This window comes from Meles meles, chromosome 1 (genome assembly GCF_922984935.1).
Source record: "Meles meles chromosome 1, mMelMel3.1 paternal haplotype, whole genome shotgun sequence".
Taxonomy (NCBI): domain Eukaryota; kingdom Metazoa; phylum Chordata; class Mammalia; order Carnivora; family Mustelidae; genus Meles; species Meles meles.
The window spans coordinates 167,546,673-167,571,464 of NC_060066.1; positions in this window are offsets into that span (position 1 = coordinate 167,546,673).

Sequence of the window (24,792 nt, forward strand, 5' to 3'; positions counted from 1 at the left end):
TAAATTGGAACTTAGCAAACTCAACACCCAAAGAACAAACAATCCAATCAAGAAATGGGCAGAGGACATGAACAGACATTTCCACAAAGAAGACATCCAGACGGCCAACAGACACATGAAAAAGTGCTCCACATCACTCGGCATCAGGGAAATACAAATCAAAACCACAATGAGATACCACCTCACACCAGTCACAATGGCTAAAATTAACAATTCAGGAAATGACAGATGCTGGTGAGGATGCAGAGAAAGGGCAACCCTCCTACACTGTTGGTGGGAATGCAAGCTGGTGCAACCACTCTGGAAAACAGCATGGAGGTTCCTCAAAATGTTGAAAATAGAACTACGTTATGACCCAGCAATTGCACTACTGGGTATTTACCCTAAAGATACAAACGCAGTGATCTGAAGGGGCACGTGTACACGAATGTTTATAGCAGCAATGTCTACAATAGCCAAACTATGGAAAGAACCTAGATGTCCATCAACAGATGAATGGATAAAGAAGAGGTGGTATATATACACGATGGAATACTATGCAGCCATCAAAAGAAATGAAATCTTGCCATTTGCGACAACGTGGATGGAACTAGAGCGTATCATGCTTAGTGAAATAAGTCAATCGGAGAAAGACAACTATCATATGATCTCCCTGATATGAGGACATGGAGATGCAACATGGGGGGTTAGGAGGATAGGAGAAGAATAAATGAAACAAGATGGGATTGGGAGGGAGACAAACTGTAAATGACTCTTAATCTCACAAAACAAACTGGGGGTTGCTGGGAGGAGGTGGGGTTGGGAGAGGGGGAGGGGGTTATGGACATTGGGGAGGGTATGTGCTATCATGAGTGCTGTGAAGTGTGTAAACCTGGCGATTCACAGACCTGTACCCCTGGGGATAAAAATACATTATATGTTTATTAAAAAAAAAATTGGAAGGGGAGGTGAACCATAAGAGACTATGGACTCTGAAAAACAACCTGAGGGTTTTGAAGGGGCGGGGGTGGGAGGTTGGGGGAACCAGGTGGTGGGTAATAGGGAGGGCACATATTGCATGGAGCACTGGGTGTTGTGCAAAAACAATGAATACTCTTACGCTGAAAAAAATAAATTAAAACATCAAAAAAAAAGTATAAATTCTCCAGCTTTGTTCTCTTTCAAGACTGTTTTGACTCTCTAGATCCTTTGATTTCCATATGAGCTTTAGGATTAGCTTGTTATTTTCTGCAAAATACCAGCTGGAAATTTTGAGAGGAATTTCTCTGAATCTTTGAAGCATAGCATTTTAAATCTTTAGAACTTAAAATTGAATACTTTCAGAAGAGACAGTTGTCCTCCAACTTGCCAAGTTCCTCACCCCTTTTTGTTTTATTCCAATTTTACATACCACAGGACACACCTGGTCCCTGAATCATTTGTATGAACTCCTTACCTCCATTTAGGGATGGCAGAATAAGATATGGAGTAAGAAGGATAAAGACTGAGGCACTCTAATCTTACTATTGACAAACAATTATCAGCAAGCCCTTATTCCTAAGGATAGAATGTAGACTAATATTACTAAAGATATTTAGTAAGGGTCTGAATAAAAACTGGAAGTGAATCCTCATTAGTTAATGTTTTAGTTCATTTATTGGTTATCAATTATGGTTGATATTTGAGACCTTTTGCATATGCACACTGTTATCTGTATAATACATCTGCAAAGTAAGCATTATTGTTCCTGTTTTATAGATAACCATTAGACAAGATCTGTATTTCCCCCAATAATTCAGATGCTTTTATTTTATTTTATTTTATTTTATTTATTTTATCAGTGTTCCAAGGTTCATTGTTGTCTTCACTTGGATGGCAGCGTTTCTATACCATGAAATCCCATGGCATTTTCTCTGGACCCCTATTAGAACATATAGAAATACTTCACCTTATTTTACCCATCTTTGTAGACATAATGCCTCTTACTAACTAGAAATTTTTGAGGGGACAGACTCTAGAGAACTCATCCATATCCCAGACTGTGCCTTTTACGGTAAAGATTAAAGATTGCAGAGCATCCATATTTGCTACACGAGCAAATATACCAAATGATAATTAACTGAGGTTTTAATAGGTTTATTTTTCTAAACAGGAAGAACTTTGAGTCTCATTTTACACTTATTTCCAATAAAAATTCTAGCAAATTTAAAATATAACATCTTAGAGAATTTGGGCTACTAGAAAAATTCCTTTAATAAACTGACAATCGGCACATTCAAATAAGATCTAACATGTAGAATTTCAAAACTCATATTCAAATTGTACTATGTTTTATGTGTCCCTCTTTACTGGAATATTTAAATTTATTTTTTCAGGATTGTCCCTGAACTGTCGCCCACACAGCACATGTATTTCCTTTCTTAGTTATCTTACCATATGAGTTCATGAGAATATTCCATGTCTCCTTCCCCGTTCCCCTGCAGTTATTGACATAACTACTTTGTCTCTGATGCTGCCAGGTTCTTACTCTTCTTCTGAAGAGCAGCTTTGGAGTGAAACTGTGATTATGACCTTTATTTAACTATCAGTAAATCAAGAGTATTTTTATGGGATTTTAAAGCTAAACAGATACTAACACTGAACATTAAATTGCTATAGTCTCAATGGTTAAAAGTTTTTTTTTCTTGCTCTGAGAACATTTTGAGCTGAAAGCAGGAGATACTTAAGGATTCTTAGATCCAAATAATATATGAGCCAAACCATGGAGCACATCTTATTTCAACATTAATCCTGAGCAACTAACATGGTACCTAGCATATGTTTGTTCTTAATTAGAAAGCATTTCTTTCTTCACCCATACTTCTGTGTGTGTGTGTGTGTTTTTAAGATTTTATTTATTTATTTGACAGACAGAGATCACAAGTAGGCAGAGAGGCAAGCAGAGAGAGAGAGAGAGAGAGAGAGAGAGAGAGAGAAGCAGACTCCCTACTGAGCAGGGAGCCCGACGCAGGGTTTGATCCCAGGACCCTGAGACCATGACCGGAGCTGAAGGCAGACACCCAACCCACTGAGCCACCCAGGTGCCCCACCCATACTTCTGTTTTTATTTTCTTTTTGGTATTTTACTTCTCAGCTCAATGGTCTCTAAACATCTTGAACTTACCGGGTTTCACATGAAAATAAAACTATTGGTAGATGCTAGAGATCATGCAGTCACCTTGCTCCCACAGGGTGATTTAAGTGTTCCTAGGATACTGAGAAAGACTTGAATCCCCTTTCTGGTTATGCTGTTGCAATCACATGGTCAGGAGCTAAACTCAACTCTTCTGTTCTTATTTTGGAAGTGCCTCTAAGGTTGGATGTCAGATGGCTAGGATGACTGGACATCTAAAATCTATTAATGTATAGGATGACTGGACATCTAAAATCTGTTCAAATGTAAGCATTATAAGATGTTCTCTCATTCAGGTAATCATTCAAGAGATAAATATGGACTATCTACAATGTGCCAGTCCTGGTATTAGAAACTGGGGATAAAAGAAAGACATAGTCTTTGCCCTCAAGAAGCTTATAATACAATTGGGCAGGGAGATAATGGACTCCAACATGTGCTGATTGCTATATTAGAGTGAATAATGTGCTCTGGAAGCCGAGAAGGGAGTGAAAAATGTTGCCTGAGGGTTGGGGAAGCATGTTTATTTTGTTGATGTGCATACTCTTTTGTCACTGGAACCCCTGAGGACAATTTTTACACATACTCATTTGGTAAAATAATATTTATAAAATATTTTACTGTCCTCAGATCATAAGGCAAATGATTCACACAGCATAGCAGGACATGAAGCACCAGAACACTGGATTAATGCTTTTTAAGTATTTACATTCATTGCTCTGAAATGACCTTGAAGGGTTTTAATTTAATTTGTGACAAAGGATGCAAATGGACTCTTGCTGGACAAATGCTTCTTTTCATCTTGACCCAAGAATATCTTCTCCCTAATCTGCCAGTATTAAGAAAACCTTTTTTCTTTACTTTCCCTTTTGTCTCTCCCCCTCCCTTGTCTTCTCCTCTCCCCTTCAAGTATTTTTTGGTCCCTTGCCATATGTCAGACTATCTGGTAGGTACTGAGCATACAAACATGGCTAAAAATAGTCTAGCAAAGGAGACAAATCTACTGTAGTCACTAGGACATATGCTTTAATAGAAGGATGTGTAATATGCTGGCGATGCTTTAAGGAACAATTATATCTGCCTCAGGGGAATCCAGCAACGTTTATGAGAGGAGGTTGTATTTGAACAAGGTAGTGACAGACATGCATTATTTCTTTTTTGTTTTAAGATTTTATTTATTTATTTGAGAGAGAGAGAGAGACAGTGAGAGCATGAGAGGGGAGAAAGTCAGAGGGAGAAGCAGACTCCCTGTGGAGCTGGGAGCCTGATGCGGGACTTGATCTCCAGACTCCAGGATCATGACCTGAGCTGAAGGCAGTTGCTTAACCCAATGTGCCACCCAGGTGCCTGAGACATGCATTCTTATATAAAATCTAGTGACCTAATTAGTATCTGGACAATTGTAGCAGTCTATGCAATTATGAGGGGAGTCTTCATAAGAATAATGTACAGATCACAACACCCAAAGAAAATGTAAACTTTAATTAAAAAAATATGTTCTGTGAGATTAAGAGTCATTTATGGTTTGTCTCCCTCCCAATCCCATCTTGTTAGGTTGCTGGGGGGAGGTGGGATTGGGAGAGGGGGAGGGGGCTATGGACATTGGGGAGGGGAGGCGAACCATAAGAGACTATGGACTCTGAAAAACAACCTGTGGGTTTTGAAGGGTCAGGGGTGGGAGGTTGGGGGAACAGGTGGTGGGTAACAGGGAGGGCATGTTTTGCATGGAGCACTGGGTGTTGTGCAAAAACAATGAATACTGTTGTGCTAAAAAAAATAAATAAAATGGGAAAAATATAAATAAATAAATAAATTCTTTAAAAAAATATGTTCTGCTTATTGCAGCATTATTTGTAATAACTAAGCTATGGAAGCAACTGAAGTATCCTATTGATAGATGAATAAAAATGTGGTGTATACATATACAATGGAATATTGTGGAATATTGTGGTATATACATATACAATGAAATATTACTCAACCATAAAAAAGAATGAGATCTTGCTATTTGCAACATGGATACCTAGAGGGTAATAACAAAGTGTAATAAATCAGACACAGAGACACAAATACCATATGATTTCACTTATATGTGGAATCTGATAAACCAAATAGAAACAGACCCATAAACACAGAAGAAGCTGGTGGTTGCTAGAGACTGGTGCAAAAGGGACTGGTGAGGGGAGAGGCAAAATGGGGAAGGAGGAGTGGGAAGTACAAGTTTCCAGTTATGCCATGTAGGTCATGGGGATGAAAGGTATAACAAAGGGAATATAGCCAAAGGTACTGAAATAGCATTGTATGGTGACAGATGGTAGCTATACTTCTGAGTATAACATACAGATTTGTCAAATCACAATGTTGTACAACTGAAACTAATGTAACATTGTGTGTCAACTATACTTCAATTAAAAAATTCTATCCCTGAAAGAAAGGGGAACCCTCCTACACTCTTGGTGGGAATGTAAGCTGGTGCAACCACTCTGGAAAACAGCATGGAGGTTCCTCAAAATGTTGAAAATAGAACTACCCTATGACCCAGCAATTGCACTACTGGGCATTTACCCTAAAGATACAAACGTAGTGATCCGAAGGGGCACGTGCACTTGAATGTTTATAGCAGCAATGTCTACAATAGCCAAACTTTGAAAAGAACCTAGATGTCCATCAACAGATGAATGGATAAAGAAGAGGTGGTAGATATACACAATGGAATACTATGCAGCCATCAAAAGAAATGAAATCTTGCCATTTGCGACGACGTGGATGGAACTAGAGGGTATCATGCTTAGTGAAATAAGTCAATCAGAGAAAAACAACTATTATATGATCTCCCTGATATGAGGAAGTGGAGATGCAACATGGGGGGTTAGGAGGATAGGAGAAGAATAAATGAAACAAGATGGGATTGGGAGGGAGACAAACCATAAATGACTCTTAATCTCACAAAACAAACTGAGGGTTGCTGGGGGAAGGGGGGTTATGGACATCGGGGAAGGGTATGTGCTATGGTGAGTGCTATGAAGTGTGTAAACCTGCGATTCACAGACCTGTACCCCTGGGGATAAAAATACATTATATGTTTATAAAAAAATAAAAAAGAAATAAAAAATTAAAAAAAAATTCTATCCCTGAAATCCTTACACTCAATATAGAATTATTTTATAAACGTTCTTTTGAATCTTTTTTTTAAATGAAAGCTGGATTGGCTGAGTTTTCTTGCAAATTTAGTGCAATTGGGATTAACATTCTTTGTGCTTGATTCTCTTTGAAGAATAAAGGGCTACTAAATGTTTTTGAAATGCAATTCTAGTAGGTAGTCTCCACAGCATTCATATAAGATCATGCAATCTGTTTAGGTCCAAATCCAAGGGGCACTGTTCAGAAAGAATGGCCATAATATGATTTTTTTTTTATATTAGTTGGGTAGTGCAACAGTTATGATAGCTTCTAAGATAATCTCTTATTTGGCTTCTTTTTGTCTTTTGCATATGTATATACATACAAATCTACATTTACATATATATGTGCATATGCATATATAGATATATATTTTTCTATATTTTCTGTATTTACATACATATATAAATATGGAAAACTATACATATCTTATGTGTATAACTTAGTTATCACAAAGTGAACATACCAATGTAATAAACTTGCAGACAAGAAACAGAACTATACTGAAATATTTCCATAAATTTCCCCTTATGTGGGGCACCTTATGTGTTACTGTGGGTTAAAGCCTCTGCCTTCCGGTCAGGTCATGATCCCAGGGTCCTGGGATCGAGCCCCACATCGGACTCTCTGCTCGGCGGGTAGCCTGCTTCCTCCTCTCTCTCTCTCTGCCTGCGTCTCTGCCTACTTGTGATCTCTATCTGTCAAATAAATAAATAAAATCTTAAAAAAAAAAATTTCCCCTTATGCCCTTTCTGTTTGTTACTCCCACAAATCTAACCATCCTGATTTTGAACAGCATTAAGTAGCTTTGCCTGTGTGTGTATTAGAGTTTTAATTAGCTCTACATTTTTTATGTATTTAAGTTTAATTAACATACAATTTTATATTAGTTACAAGTGTACAACCTATTGATTCAACAATCCTGCACATTATTTAATATGCTTACCATGATAAGTATAATCATTATTTGTCACCATACAGCATTATTGAACTATTATTGGCAATATGCCCTATCCTGTACTTCTCATTTGTGACTTATAGTAGATTTTTGGTGGAGTCTTTAGAATTTTCTGTATATATCATGCCACCTGCAAATACTGGTAGTTTTACTTCTTCCTTACCAATTAGGATGATTTTTATTATTTTTTTTTCTTATCTACTTGCTGCATTAGGACTTTCAGTACTATGCTAAATAAAAGTGTTAAGAGTAGACATCCTTGTTTTGTTCCTGCTCTTAGAGGAAAACCTTTCATTTTTTTTCACCAATGAGTATGATGTTAGCTATGGTTTTTTCATACATGGCCTTAATTACATTGAGGTATGTTACCTCTAAATCACTTGGAGTTTTTATTATGAGTGGATGTTGTATTTTGCTAAATGCTTTTTCTGCATCTATTGAGATGATCACATGGTTTTTATCTTGCCTCTTGTTAATGTGATGTATCACATTGATTTGCAAGTATTGAACTACACTTGCAACCCTGGAATAATCCCACTTGATTTAGTAGTGGGAATAAATCCCACTACTTGATTGTAGTGAATGACTTTTTAAAAATGCATTGTTGAATTTGGCATGCTAATATTTTGTTGAGGGTTTTTGCATCTATGTTCGTCAGAGGTATTGGAAGACTGTGTTTCTAGGACTTTATCTATTCTATGTGGTCCAATGTGTTGGCATGTAATTGTTCATAATATTTTCTTATAATCTTTCATTTTCTGTGATGTTATTTGTTATATCTTCTCCTTTATTTTTTATGTGTTTGAGTTCTATTTTTCTTGAATTTGGCTAAAGGTCTATCAATTTTGTCTATCTTTTCAAAGAACCAGCTTTTGGTTTCATTGATCTTTTGTTTTTGTTTGGTTTTTTGGTCTCTATTTCATTTTTCTGCTCTAATCTTTATTATTTCCTTCCTCTTACTATCTTTCAGCTTTGTTTTTTTCTAGCTCCTTTAGGCATAATATTAGATTGTTGGAGATTTTTCTTGCTTCTTGAAATAAGCCCATATTGCTAAAAATTTCCGTTAGAACTGTTTTGCCATGTCCCAAAGATTTTATACTGTTTTATTTTAACTTTCATTTGTCTTCATGTATTTTTTAATTTCCTCTTCAGTTTCTTGGTTGACCCTCTGGTTGTTAGAATCATGTCGCTTAGCTTCCATGTGTCTGGTTTTTGTTTTTTTTTTCTTGTAGTTGATTTCTAGTTTCATACTGTTGTGGTCAGAGAAGATGTTTGATAGAATTTCAGTTTTCTTAAATTGCCTGAGACTTGTGGTGTAACATATGATCTATCCTGGAGACTGTTCTATGTACACTTGAAAAGAATGTTACTCTGTCATTTTGGGATGGAATGTTCTGTACATATCTGTTAGGGCCATCTGGTCTATCATTCAAAGCTGCTGTTTCTTTGTTGAAAAACTGTCTGGATGATTTATCCATTGATATAAGTAGGGTGTTAAAGTCCTTATTGTATTACTGTCAATTTCTTGCTTTATGTCTATTAATATTTGCTTTATATATTTAGGTACTCCTATGTTGGATGTAATGATATTAACAATTGTTATATCCTCATTATATTGATGCCTTTATCATTATGTAAGGCCTTTGTCTCCTGCTACAGTCTTTGTTTTAAAGTTTATTTTGTCTGATATAAGTATTGCTATCCTAGATTTTTGTGGTTGTTGTTGCTTCTATTTGCATAGAATATATTTTTCCAACCCTTCACTTGTATTTCATTTGTGTCTGTAGGTCTGAAGTAAGTTTCTTATAGGTAGCATATAGTTGGGTCTTGTGTGTGTGTGTGTGTGTGTGTGTGTGTGTGTTGTTTCCCCCATTCTATCACCATATTTCTTTTGATTGGAACACTTAGTCCATTTACATTTAAAGTAATTATTAATAAGTATGTACTTATTACCATTTTGTTAGTTTTCTGGTTGTTTTTGTAGTTCTTCTGTGTTCTTTTATAAACACACATATATATATATAATTTATGTGTATATAAATTATATATGCATATATAATTTTTAAAAATTATGTTGTTAGCTGACATATAGTACATCATTAGTTTTTGATGTAGTGTTCAACAATTCATTAGTTTGTTTCCCAGAGTCCAGAGTCTCTCATGGTTAGTCTCTCTGATTTCTTCCCCTTCAGTTTTCCCTCCCTTTCCTTATGGTACTCTGTGCTATTCTTTATGTTTCACAGATGAGTGAAACCATATGATAATTTTCTTTCTCTGCTTGACTTATTTCACTCAGCATAATCCCCTCCAGTTTCATCTGTGTCGATGCAAATGGTGGGTATTCATCTTTTCTCATAGCTGAGTAATATTCCATTATATATATGTACCACATCTTTATTCATTCGTCTGTTGAAGGACATCTCGGCTCCTTCCTGTAATATATTTTTGATTTGTGGTTACCATTAAGTTCATATATGAAAATACTTATGAAAATGATAGTCATTTAAGTTTCAACACATTTAAAAGAATGAAATTTTTACTAGAGTTCTGTTCTACTTATATGACATCATATTTTAAGTATTACTTTGTGTATCCTTTTTAAAAAATATTTTGTAGATGATTTTAACTTTTGCATGTTAGCCTCCATACTACCTTTAGAAGTGATTATTACCTATATTATATTTGCTTTTACCTGTGAAATTTCTCATTTCATAATTTTCTTCTAGTTATGGTCTCTAGTTTCCACTTAAAGAATTCCTGTTAACATTTCTTGTAAGGCCGGTGTAGTGATGGTGAATTTGCTTAACTTTTGGTTGTCTCCTCATTTTGTCAAACTCACTGTGTTTGTCTCCATGCATTAAGTAGGTCAGCTATATCTCCTGGTCTTGAAAGCAATGATCTTGTATAGAAGAGGTCCTGTGGTGCCATGTACTCCAATTCCCCCTGGTCACAAGAATAAGGTGCTCTAGGAGTGTCCCCTAGTGTTGCACACAAGTAGTGTGGACTACTTGCACCCCAGTGGTTTGTGTAAGCCATGATTGCCTTCAGCCCAACTGGCTGTGATGATCTGCTTTACTTGCTGTCAGTGCACTGGGCAGGGTTGTGCTTCTGCTGTTGAGACCTGTCTGAGGGTGCCATGGGCTTTTTGGTGGGCAGGACTTGCTTCCTTGCACAGCCAACTAAAAGGTTGGGCTGCTGACACTGTAGGCATACTGGTGTATTTGGTTATCTTCCCTTCTCCTCAGCCTAAGAATCCTTTGGGAGCAGTACAAGTTCCTGCCACATGTTCCTGCAGGAACTGCTTTGGAGGAATCCCTACCAGGGTAATCATTTGAATGGGTCTACAGGTTAAGAATGTAGGGGGATAGGAGAAGAATAAATGAAACAAGATGGGATTGGGAGGGAGACAAACCATAAATGACTCTTAATCTCACAAAACAAACTGGGGGTTGCTGGGGGAAGGTGGGGTTGGGAGAGGGGGAGGGGGTTATGGACATTGGGGAGGGTGTGTGCTATCATGAGTGCTGTGAAGTGTGTAAACCTGGCAATTCACAGACCTATACCCCTGGGGATAAAAATACATTATTTGTTTATAAAAAAAAAATTGGAAGGGGAGGCGAACCATAAGAGACTATGGACTCTGAAAAACAACCTGAGGGTTTTGAAGGGGCGGGGGTGGGAGGTTGGGGGAACAGGTGGTGGGTAATAGGGAGGGCACGTATTGCATGGAGCACTGGGTGTTGTGCAAAAACAATGAATACTGTTACGCTGAAAAAAATAAATTAAATAAACTAAAAAAAAAAAAAGGTAGGGGGTAGTGGTATTAGTAAGGTAGATAGAAAGTGTTAGTTTTGACTCCTGCAAGTGTTTGGAATAGAAGGCTGGAGAATAGAAGAGAAATGGTATTTGCCAGCATTTTGGTTCCTGAAGAAATCTCCTGAAAATCCCTGCCTCTTCAGCATGCGTCCTAAGATCGGCCAATATATCTCCTTCATGTATACCTTGGGCACTTTCCAAACTGCTGTTTCTGTGCTGTGTCTTGAGCCAAGTTATTTATTATGCTTGTTCTTTAAAGGTGGGGACTCCATTTCCCATTATATCCTGGCTCTCCTGAAGTTAAGCTCTGCTGTTTTTCAAAACCAGGGATTGTGGGGTCTTGTCCCTTTGTGGATCCCCTTTGCCAGGGGTGACTGCTATAGAGTCTGATCCTCTTTTCATTTGTGGTGTCCCTCCTCTTTGCTAGTCTTGCCACGGGTTTGGTTCCCAACTGTGTGTCTTCCTCTCCTTCCTTTTTTAATGTGGCCTCTTCTCTAATGATTAAAGGCAGAAGTCTGTTCTGCCAGTCTTCAGGTAGTTTTGAGATTTAGTTGCGTAGACGTAGCTGTTTTCTCAGTATGTTCATGGAACAAGGTAGGCTGAGGATCCTCCTATTTTGCCATCTTCCAAAATCTTTGATATATTTAGTAATGCTTGCTATGAGGTTTGAAATATGCATCTTTAGCTTGATCTTAGTCTATGTTTAAATAATATACCATTTCCATATAATATTAAAACCTTACTGCTGTATACTTGGATTTTTTTTTCCTCCTGTCCTTTATGATGCTATTTTTAGAATTCTCATCTGTAAATGGGTTTTAAGCTCTCAAATACATCATTATTATATTTTGTAGACAAGGTTATTTTATAGAAATGTAACAATGAGAAAAAAAAAAAAACCTCTGGGATTTATCTGCTATTTAACCTTTCTAGGTATCTTCCTTTCTTTGTAGAGATTCAATTTCCATTTTCTATTCTTTTCCTTTCCTGCAGCTTGAAGAAACTCTTTTAGTATATTTTGTGTTGCAGGTATGCTGCTGATGAATTCTTTCTGTTTCTGATAGTCTGAAATTGTAATTATTTTGCCTTTATTTTTGGAGAATAATTTTTGCTGGGCATAGAATTCTAAGTTAGTTTCTCCTTACTTGTGTTTTAGCACTTTAAAAATATTCTTCTGTTGTCTTGTGGCTTCCATTATTTTTGATGTGGAGTCAATATTGATTGTTGTTTTGTATTTTTTTCCTCTCAAGTTTATTTTAAGATTCTCTTACTAATAGTGAATAATTTTATTAGATACATTTTTACATTTTGTTTTGTATTCATCCTTAAGGTTTATTTAATGTTTTGGATATGAGATGTATATAATATCAAACTTGGAAATATTTTGGTCATTACCTCTTTAATAATTTTTCTGCCTCTTCTATTCTACACACCAGTTATATGTATATTAGACCATTTGTATTATTCCACATGTCACAGCAGTTCATTTCTTTTAGCTGTTAGGGTATGCACACTTTCATTTTGCATAGTTTCTATTGCACTGATTTAAAATTTACTGGTATTTCATTTTCCAATGTCAATTTTCTTTCAAGACCATCCAGTGACATTTTTTATTTTGGGTATGAACCTAAATGAACTACTATTCCATTATAACGAAAAATGAAATCCTACCATTTGTTCCAACAGGATGAACCTAGAGGGTATTATACAAAGTGAACTAAGTCAGAAAGGAAAGACAAATACTGTATGATTTTGCTTACATGTAGAATCTGAAAAAATAAACAAACAAAAAACAGATGAGACTGACACATACAGGAATTAAACTGTTGGTTGTCAGATTGAGGGAGGTTTTGGGAGATGGGCAAAATAGGTAAAGGTGATTAAGAGGTATAAACTTCCAGTTATCTAGTATGTTATGTGAGTGTAATGCACAGCATAAGGATTATATACAATAATATTTAATAATTTTATATGGTGACAGGTGGTAACTGAACATAACATAGGCAACATTTCATGATATATACAAATATTAAATCATTATGACACATACCTGAAAGAAATAGGATATTGTATGTCAGTTATAATTAAAAAAATACTACTTGTAGTTAAATTATCAGCATTTGTATTTTGAAATGTGATGTCTTACCTAGGATTGGAAAGTTGAGGCTTATTACATATTATTATGCTTGTTCTTTGTATATAATATATATTATATAATATATATAATAGGTTATGCTATATATATTATATAATATATATTATATAATATATATAATAGGTTATGCTATATATATTATATAATATATGTTATAAAATTAGCATATTTACATTTTACTTATTGATAACACTGATATGAGGGAATTTGAATTTTTTTAATCAAAGCTAAGCTTAAATTTTTTTTGTTATTATTTTATGATTGTGGGTATGTACAATATTAAGTAGAAATAAACACTTCTTGGAGGGTTGCTTCTTTCACTTAGTATGGCTTGTGAGATTCATCCATATTTTGTGTGTAGTGGATGACTATTCTTCACTCATTACTTCATAGAATTACATAAATATATCATAATTCTTCTAAGCTACTTGTAATGGGCTGCTTATAGGATTTAACTTATAACAGACAAGGAAAGAAAACCAATATTTGTAGAATTATATGCCAAGTGATTTCTTCACAATGTGGAAGCCAATTATGTAGTATTGCTAAGGACCAGGCATTGTTGTAAGTACCTGACATATATTAATTCATTTAATCATCACAACTGTCTTATAGAGTAAATGATCTTATTATCATCACCCAAATTTCCACATCGAGTTACTGAGGCAAGATTAAATTCCTGGGCCAAGGTCCCACATAGAAATTGTATGACCTGGTATTTGAGTGTAGGCAGTTCGCTTTAAAGGACATGGTCTTAATTTTTAATATTGCCTGTGCATAAATAAGGCATTAAACATAAACCCATTTAGTTATTACTACTTCTAGATGCTATCTCTTTTTTTTTTTTTAATATTTTATTGATTTGACAGACAGAAATCACAAGCAGGCAGAGAGGCAGGCAGAGAGAGAGGAGGAAGCAGGCTTCCCGCTGAGCAGAGAGCCCGATGCGGGGCTCGATCCCAGGACCCTGAGATCATGACCTGAGCCGAAGGCAGAGGCTTTAACCCACTGAGCCACCCAGGCACCCCAGCTATCTCTTTTTTATAGTTGAATAAACATACATGTAGAGTTTGTCCAGTGGATAAGAGTCAGGTCTGTTGCTCTATGGTTTCCTATTTTATATCTTTTTTCAAGGTTTCTTTTTTCACTTTTTATTTTAAAATAATTATAGGTTTACAAGGAGTTTCAAAGAGAACAAAGAGGTCCCATGTACTTTTTGCCTAGTTTCTTCAATGATAATCTTTTTGTATAAGTAAAGCTCGCTGTCAAATCAGGAAATTGATTTTGATGTGGTCCACAAACCAAGCTTGATTTTTTTTATATTGGCTTCTAAACACTCTGAAAAGTTCAGACACACAGAGTGAGACAGTTAGTTCTCTTTTCTATAGACAAAGGGGAATGAAAAACAAACGAAAGCAATCAAAGAATATTGTGATTCTAGGAATCAAACCCTCATACCTTCTTATCTTAAAAAAAAAAAAATCACACTTCAGCCCAGTAAGCTTAATGGTGAAACTGGCCAACAAAATGCTCTAAGACAGTATAATCCTATTATGTACTAAAATCTCACTTCCATAAAAGAAGATGAGTTAAGCTATGAATCTGTAAAGATACCGACAGAAGTCCTCTTCGATGCATGAAAGCAATATCTATGTGAGAAATTAGAAAATGGGATACCAGGTTCTGAAACTTATTGCAGGAGTATTGCTTGCCCAGCATGTCTCAGAAAATTGATGGCTAGCCTTTCTAAAAGTTTTCCACTCAGTCTGTGGTAGAAACTTTTGCTCTGTGGCATTACAATTCTAAAGATCTTTTCATGGAATTCACTAAAAACTTAGATTCATTGCTCAGAAATGAGTATAAAACCACTTAGTCTATAAGGCAAGAGAGACCTGTATTTGCTCTTGTTAGGCCATAAAGCAATCTCACCTCAGGTACTCCAATAGCTACAGCTGCATAAGAATGAGAATTGTGTTATGTTCACAAAAATAAATCTTGGTAGCTTTTCCCAAGGCAGAAGACTAAAGCCCAGTCCCATGTTTCTTTCAAATTTGAAAACCAAATTCTTGCCTCTATTTAATCCAGAGCCTGTATGGTTCTGCCCAGTCCATCCATTTACTTTTTTTTTTTTTTTTTTTTTTTTTTGCATTTATAGAGCACCTTTCCTCCAAAACGAAGTCTTTGTCAGACATGGCTCTTGGAGCCACAATTGATCACAGGGATGCTGTGGAGCAGGCAGGTTAAGCAGAATATCAAACACTCCTTTGTTATTGGAAACAGAAATGAGTTTCCAGTACTTTTAATATGGAGACACTTGTTTCACTTTTTTAAAAGCATGCTTACTGTTGGAAATTTGTAAAATCTTGGAAAGAAGTGAAATCTTTTGCGTTCTTTATTATAAAATACTTGTGGCCCTAAACAGTAATGCCTTTGTTACTAACTTGTAACAGTTCTGTAACAAATTAAAGTAGGAAAAGTTTCTTATTTGCCAATTTAAACAAGACAGAAAAAGAAAAAAAAGTGGAAACATCTCTGGGTCGTCAGAATTGGGTTTTGGCAGATTTGCAGACATTTTGATTTATAAATATATCTGTCTTTCCAAACTGTGTCATACCTCCTTTTCCAGCATACTCCAAAAAACCATCAAGCAACGTTCAAAACTTTGAAAACTTGTTGCAGAATGCTTTTGGAGGATACAGTCTCTCTGACCTATATAATGACAGTTAGGGGATACTAGCATGGAGCTGCAGATATTCCCATCTCTCCACTCTCGCACATTGCCACGGGATAAACAGAGGTGCTTTAAGATATCGCCAGAACAGCTTGAAGGGATAGGGGAAGGAATATTGTAGGTCAAAAAGCATGAGGCCAGGAGTCTGGAAACAACTTCTTTCTAGGTCCATTGATACTTGCGGTGTGACGTTGGATAACTTATTTGCTACTGATGGCCCTTTGTTTCCAAATATCCACTACTAGATAGAGGTTAAATCTCTCTCACTCTCACACACACACTTATTAAAAGGAAGGAACATCCAATTACCTAAATGATAACAGGTGCGAAAAGTAAGTGCAAAAGTAAAATAAAAAAAATGTGTTTTCATTTGGTGAAGTAGCCATTCATTGAATTGTTAGGAGACTTTTGCTGTTGCTCCTGTATTGCCTTTAACAAATTGATTTTGATCTTTTTTGGGGGCAGGAAGTGTGTCTTGTTTATATATTCATATAACCTTAAACAATATATAGCACTTCTAAGTACTTAATTTTTTGTGTGATTATTGAATAAATGAATTTATACAGCTCAGTTAGGAATAATATTCTTTTTTTTTAGGTATAATATTCTTGAACCTTATGACTGATAAAGGAATATCATTCAAATATCACATTGGAAGGAAATTAGTAGGGTTTTTTTGTTTTGTTTTGTAAGATGGGCCAAATAGAGACCATTATTGATTTAATGCAATATTTCCAAATGAAAAGTGTTTCTTGGAAGTAACTTTTGCTCTTTGAGACTGTGATTTAGTAAATTCTAATTTTCCTTCTGGCAACAATTCTTTTACTGATTTGAAATGCAAGGATTTTATAGAAGTTACAAATAGCATTTAAAAAAAAGTCAAAATCAGGTTTTCTACATTATTTCTCTGCCTCTTGGAGCTATAAGAATGTGCATCTTTCTGCTGAGCTGGAAGACTTTTGGTTATAGTGGAAGATATGTCAAGGAGATGCTGATGGTGACAATTCATTTTAGGGGCTGAAGTAACATAGTTGAACATGTGGAAGATAGAGCTGCTCTCTCTCTGTGTGCCACAAATTAGGAATTTCCTTTAGTTCTTTCCTATATAGTTTGGGAGGAAAGTATTCTACGTTCTGGAAATCTTTCAAAAACTAATAACCTTCTCAAAGTACTCTTACATCATAGAGTCTTATAATTGGAGGGACTTGAAATATTATGTGACTAATATGTACCTAAAATAGAACTGCCTTTTATATTATCCCTGCCTGTCTCTCAGGTGACAGGGATCTCACTAACATACAAAGCGTCAACACAAGAGGTTTAGTTGCAATAAAATTCTTTTTGTCTTGGGCTAAGATCTGATTTTATGAATACTTTCCAATATTGATAGTTCATTTTTTCACTTATTTATCTCAATATGTATAGTCATAACCATTTCTGAGCAGGGGATAGGCACTAGGTTACAAAGTTGGAAAGCCGCAGTCTTTGATCTTTATGATCTTATAGTAAGTGGGAAAAGCAACATGGAAGCAAATAATAACCATACAAAGAAAGATTGACGTAATGAGAGTACACACCAAGTGTAGTGAGTACTTAATAGAAGGAGTCCCTAAATCAGCTTTGAGGGATAGAGAAAGCATTATGAGTAGGTAAAGTTTTCATTGATGTTTAAAGAATAAGTTGTATTGTGGGCAGGGAAATAGCATGTACAAAGGCCAAAATATTGAGAAAAATCTGTGTTGGGGGTGGTAGGAGGAGGAAGTTGAAGGTGGAGAGCTGTAGGAACAGCAGGGCACAAAGTATGGGCTTCCTCAGGGAGTTTGCTAAAATGCAAATTCTCACTCTAGACCTACTGAGTCAGAATCTGCATTTTAACTGGATTCCTGGGTGGTGCTTTTATGTATTAAAGTTTGAGAAGCACTCTCTAAAACAAAAGATTGGATGGGAATGCCCTACACTGAAGTTCAAAGCCCCAGAAGAAAACACCAGAGGTTCTTTTCACCGATCAGTTGTTCAGAGTCGAGAGAGGGCATGATTTCAGTTTAGAAGCATTGACGAGTTTGTTCTGACTGTGGAAATCTGACTGAAAAACCCATTATAGGTACTACCTGATAGCTCATGATAGATCATTTCAGCAACCATCAGAACATAGCAAATAATAAAAATCACGAGATTAGAGGATATTGCCTAAGAACGTAGACAGCTTGCAACCAATTTCCTTATGATATTGGTATCAGATTCCTCGTCATTGCAAGTCCGTTGCTTCAGTTTGAATCATTTGGTAGCTAGTCTGTGAACATGGCCTCAAACCATCCTCCCTCCTTATATACATGCTAATATTCACATCAAGAGGTAGGGCTGATTTACCTTCTTGAAACTAGACTTCTCTTTAGACTGGCTTTGTCAATGAGAAGACCTAAGAAGAGACACCCAATGACTTCCAAGCCTAGGCCTTAAGAGAATGAGCATCATGGGATACCTAGCTGGCTCAGTAGGAAGAGCAAGTAACGTTTGACCTCGGAGCCATGAGTTCAAGCCCCGTGTTGGCTGTAGAGGTTACTTATAATACGTAAAACTTTAAAAAGAGGATGAGTGTCTTCTTCCTTTTTTTTTTAAATTTTATTTATTTATTTGACAGAGAGAGAGATCACAAGTAGGCAGAGAGGCAGGCAGAGAGAGAGGAGGAAGCAGGCTCCCTGTGGAGCAGAGAGCCCGACACGGTGCTCAATCTCAGGACCCTGAGATCATGACCTGAGCCGAAGGCTGCGGCTTAATCCACTGAGCCACCCAGGCGCCCCGTGTCTTCTTCCTTTTTCTCTAAAGTCTAAACAGCATGGAGAGGACATGTGGAAGAAAACTGAGGCACTACCGTTATTATAAACAGCTGAGCTCCCAGCTGACAGCCAGCACCAATGCCAGCCATGTGAATGACCCATCTCAGATGTTACAGCCCACTCAAGGTGCAGGTGATTTTTTTTTTTTTAAAGATTTTATTTATTTATTTGACAGAGATCACAAGTAGGCAGAGAGGCAGGCAGAGAGAGAGGCAGAGAGAGAGAGGAGGAAGCAGGCTCCCCGCTGAGCAGAGAGCCTGATGCGGGGCTTGATCTCAGGACCCTGAGATCATGACCTGAGCTGAAGGCAGAGGCTTAACCCACTGAGCCACCCAGGTGCCCCAAGGTGCAAGTGATTTAGCCCCAGGTGACCACACATCCAATAGAATCACCAGGCTGAGCTGCATTCAGTCAACCCACACAGCCATCATCTATAGTAAAACAGTGGCTGTTTTATGCAGTTTCGTATTAGGGGTGGTTTATTACCCCTAGTAGTGAAAAATAGAAACATGATAGCTTCTCACATTTTTTTTTTTTTAACAGCCTTGTCTTTGGGCAGTTAGCTGGACACAGGGCAGGCCTCCATTTGAAAATGAACAAAAAACATGCTTATGTATGTATTAGTACATGGTGGATGAAAAGAAAAAAATTGGCAATGCTTACTATTTGTAGTTAAAATCCAGGTACAAATCTGGGAGAGTCACTTGATACTATTAGTTGATTTTACCCCTCAGTTGTCTTTTCTCCTCTCACCTCTCATTCTTATTGCTATTGCTTTAGTTCAGTTGGTCTGTGAAGTAATGTATAGAATACAGTGAAGATCTTTATATCTTCAGTTTTGCTGGCTTACTCATCTTCCTTAAGGCCATCAGAATGATCTTCCTAAAAATCGTTTTGTACAAAGAATGCAATGTTCTATCATTGACTATAGAATTAATAAAACTGTTCATTCACTCACTCATTCAGTTATGCTCCTAATCAAGGCATGGAAATTATTCATGTTTTTATTTGAACCTAATTTTCCAGTCATCTCATGTACTTCCATGAACTTCCTATTCCTCCACAGTGATTGTTTCTGGTTCTGTCCACACTGAGCAATCTTCTGTTCTCCACATGTTTGGCACGAGGGCCACTCCTCTATGCATTTTTCTGGGTTTTATTCTGGGTTTTCAGGTTCAGGTGAAATACCACTTCCTTTGTTAAGGGTTTTTCTATACCACCACTCAGAGCTAATGGCCCACTTCCCTTGAATCTAGTGTCATTTTTAGCTCTTTTCACCAATTTGAAAACATATTATGCATATGCTGTGTTACATACTTTTCACACCATGTGTCTCTTAATCCATAAGACTGAACAGCAAAACAAAACAAAACAAAAACCCTAGAGGTAGTGTTACTGTTTCCATTCCATAGATAAGACAACTAAGACCCATGGAGATTATGTAACTTGCCCAAAGTCATGGAGTTTTTATACTAAAGAGCTAGAATTCTAGTCCAGACTTATCTGACTCAAATGTTAAGTACCAAATTACGTTATCTTTTTCTATGGAGCCCATTTTAGTCTCACTTGTAACTTTAATAGTCATTAAATAGCTGTCTCCCATTAGGCTTGAAGTTCCTTGAAAGAGATTTCCCACAGTCTCTGCACTTAGCAAGGTGTTCACTACTACTTTGCAGACTGATTTGCCACATTGATACACTTTAATCCAGGTTAAGGAGCTATGCCATTTAAAAGAACTTCCTATATGCCTTATACTGTTTAAGTTGTTAAAAAGGAGAGAGAAGAAAAAAAAATACATCCCAGTGTTCCCTGACTTAAAGTTTATAATAAAACTGAAAAGGGAGACGGTTTACTACCACCCCACCAGTATAGATGGAGTTAAAAAGAATTTACTCTAGCAAAGCTCATTTTCCAATTAACCACTCTCTGTGCAAGCATTTCCCACATATATTCTATTCCTTCTATGTTAATGAGGACCAGCATTCCCAACGTTGATAGGCATTGCTACCATAGATGTTAACCTAAGAAAGGAGGGGACAAAGGCACTTACTGCATGGTAAGGTCTAATAATAGACAACTTATTCACCTGGTGTTTACTGCATTAACATTCAGGATGAGCTCATTGTTTTGGCAATCAGCATGCTTACTCTAGGGGGGAAAAATCTGTCTCCTTCCATTTCTCACTACCCTGTTCTCCATCCTCTGTCCTCATGCAAGCTCTTCCTTTATCCCAGCGTAAGTATTAGCAATGATAACCCTTGTAATGTGGGGACTACATTATAAATTACCAAAGGGGCAGATACATTTCTGGTAGGATACAGAAATACTGAAAACAAGAATACTCAAGTGTTCCCCATTGTCTTTACTGAGTGCCCCAGCTTTTATCGACCACAACTCAAAGATGATGTAAGTTCTGGATCTTCTCCTTAAGAAAAATATTCTCCAAAGATATTTTACATAGTTTCAGTAGGATGTTTCATGAACTACTGGGGATGCAAGGGCTTGTTATTCATAATCATAGTCTAGGAGGATTAAAAAAGATTTCCTTGCATGATGTAAGAAACCCATTCCCCTCCACAGTATATGCCCTAACCACATGTCTTGAGTCCTTTCTGGTCATGTCTCATCCTTCTCTTTAGTTTCTAGCAGTTTCTGAGCTTTTTGAGTGTTCATGGAACTTTGTGGTTTCTCATGTATGTTCTGAGCTCTCCAGGGTTTGCCCACAGTGAATATTTACAACCAACATTTCAGACCTGGCTCAAGCACTAAGTACTTTGAAATCCTTTCCCACATTCTGGGCCAAGTTAGTCTTTTCTTTCTATATATTCTGATTACATCTTCTAGAAATGACCATCAAACTGCACTGTAATTGCTAGTATATGTCCTCAGTTAATAGTATTCCTTTAGGGCAGGATTATACATTTTTGTATTCCTGTAACCTAATACCTAAAGGAACTGATCAAATTTTCTGTTCAACGATGGCTATAATGTAGCTCTCTATTTTAATAGCTTTGTGGGAGAGAACATTGAACGGATTGAATTTAAATCCTCTGGCAACCTCTAGCTAATTGGGCAAAGAGAGTAAGATCTGTAGTAAGAGGCACCTGTTTCCTCCAGGACCACATATATTGGGGGATTCTGCAAAAGGGAGATAAAAATCCAAAAATGTTGTTGCCAGGGGCTAAGAGAAGGGAGTATAGGTAGTTATTGTTTAATGGGTAGAGAGTTTTAGCTATGCAAGATGAAAAAGAATTCTGGAGGTATTAGGGTGATGGTTGCAAAACTGTATAATGCCACTGAACTATACACTTAAAAACGCTTAAGAGGATAAATCTTATGTGTATTTAAATTTTTTTAAGATAACAAAAAATGCAACTATGAAAGAAGATATTGACAAAAAATGGTAAGTGTCCTTAACAGTGCCCAAGAAAAGAGCTAAGAAATAACTTTCAGCTCTGGAGGCTTTGCTGCTGTGAGGTCTTAGAAGAATCACTTTACCTCTCTGAGACACAGAGTAAGATCAGATTGCTCTTAGCCAATCATTGATCTGTTTCTGATGCCTAACTCTGTGCAGCTTTTTTGGTGTCTTTTTGGTTTCCAGGTCTGCTCTTCTAAACTTTTGTCAGTGGGATGGGTCCCTAATAACTTTCCAGTAAATGATTTCTCTGCTTAAGATAACCAGTCTATTTCTTTTGCAGGTAACAAAAAACCCTGAGTAATAAAGCATTTTATTTAAGCAAGTCTTCAACAAGAGATCCTAAGAGGGGAAAGGCATCTAAAATAAGATGTAGGGACCTTGTGACATTATCTCATCCTACATAGAGATCTTCTCTAAACATATACTTTTAATTATTCCTGGGAAGATCTGAGGTTTTATTGAAATAGGGTTTGTGTAAACCCTCCTTCAAGATACATCACCCTTCAAAACTGTCATATTCTAATGCAGTGACATTTCCACTACTACAATGCTTTGGGCACATCTCCCACAGTACTCTTCTTAGTTAAGTAAGAAACTAGTCTTCAATGCTTTGTTGACTCATCTGTGTTCCTAACTCAACTCTGGTTTCCATGAGAAAAGAGATATATTAAATATGTCTACACTTTGTACCTAGGGAGCGGCTGGAATCTTGATCAGTAATAACAGAATTAATGAGGAGGAATGTGAGTGGATGAGTAAAGGAATTGCTGAATATAGTCAGTTTGGACTGAAGAACTCTACTGGATTCTGTTCACCTTACAATTGATTTCCCTTTCCCCCTCAAGCTTTCTGGACTGCATACATTCTTTTTGAAGTCCTATTACCATAGTCAACATTTGCACCATGGCTAATAAATTAGCATCACTTTGAAAACAAAAATGATTCCATTTTGCACTTGGAATGCGGTCTGAGAATTAGAAAGGGCAGGGGTGTTACTTGCCCTGAGGCCTGGAAAGTCTCTTGGTGTTTTATTAGGTAACAATTTCTGTTTTTACTGGATTTGCTGGTCACTAGCCCCTGGGAACCTGAATGAATGCCAAGAGTAAAAAAGAAAACAGCATGCTCCCTGCTACCTAGAGACCAATAACCTCCTAAGAGGTATCTATTATTGAAATTAGAGGCATCTATGATGTTAATTCTGAGCTTGGCTTCTTAAAGGGAAAAGGCAAGGAGAAGTAGGTCAATGGTAAGACTTGTATAGAAGCAGTTGGTACCAGGTTCCCTTCCTGCTGGTCCTGCTTGTGAGAAAGTCCTAGAAATGAGGGAGACAGAAACGTCTGTTTCTCAGGATAACTTTCTAAATCATGACTATCACAGAGGCGATCAGAAAATGAGTTCTCTATTTAAAACATATGTTAAAAACAATATGTATTTCACAGAGGCATTCAGAGAATGGATCCTCTTTTTGGTGATGTGTGATTATCAGGAAAGTAGCACTAATTTTTCAGAACTTTGGGGGTGATTTGATGCTACTGTACTGGTCTTTTTCCTTCTTAAAATCCGTATTGGGCTCTTTCATAAATCATCCCATCAGTTATGTTGGAAACCAGAGCAACTCTGCATCCTGGACCATGATATAGTGGTGGGGGCACTAACTCAGGAGTTAGAAGATTGAGGACAACCTCTATCTCCACCTCTAGCAGATAAGTGTCTCTTGCTAAGTTAGTTAATATTTCAGCTTTGGTTTCCTGACATCCAAATCAAGGATGTTGATGACTGCCCTACTTAGTCACCTTTCTATGTACACTTTTAAAAGCTGCAGAGGATGCAAAGTCTGTCAAAATATTTGGTAGGCACAAAGACATTATCAAAATGGAAAAGATGACAAGAATATTAATGGGAGGACACGAAAGGCTACTTTTCTCTTTGTTCCTCAGTTGGCCTCCTGACAATATCCAGAAAACCATGGCACCTTCAGAGTGAGGCTACAGAAAGTGTGGGGCAGAGAAACAAACCTGGTGTTTGGTGATAGGCAGGTTTGATTCAAATCCACAAGGAATCTATTTTCTGAACATTGATTTCCCCATTTGTAAAACAGATGATAACACCTACCATAACAGGCTTTTTAAGTGCAGGGATAAATGAAATAATGGAATAAAACTGTGCCTGAAACATGGGAAGTCCTTGATTTTAACTTCTCTTTCTCTCTATGTGTTTGGATTTTAAGGGGCTAGGGGGCCAGAGGAGTGGATAGAAAAGGTGAAAATTCTGCTATGTGTTATCGATGGTCTCTACAGAAATTTGCCCAATTGATTTTTGACTGTTACTAGTGATTAAAGAATACTAACAGGGGTTTCTCTGAGAAATCAGAAATGTAACAACAACAACAAAAAATTCCCCAGGAGAAAAAGAGTACTATCAACAATGAATAAGAGTACAGGTATACAGAGTCATCCAAGAGAGATATAACAGTTCACTAGATGAAGGTTCTGACTTTAATCTGATTAAATATATTCATGTAGTTTAGGGAAATGCCTACATTTAAGGAT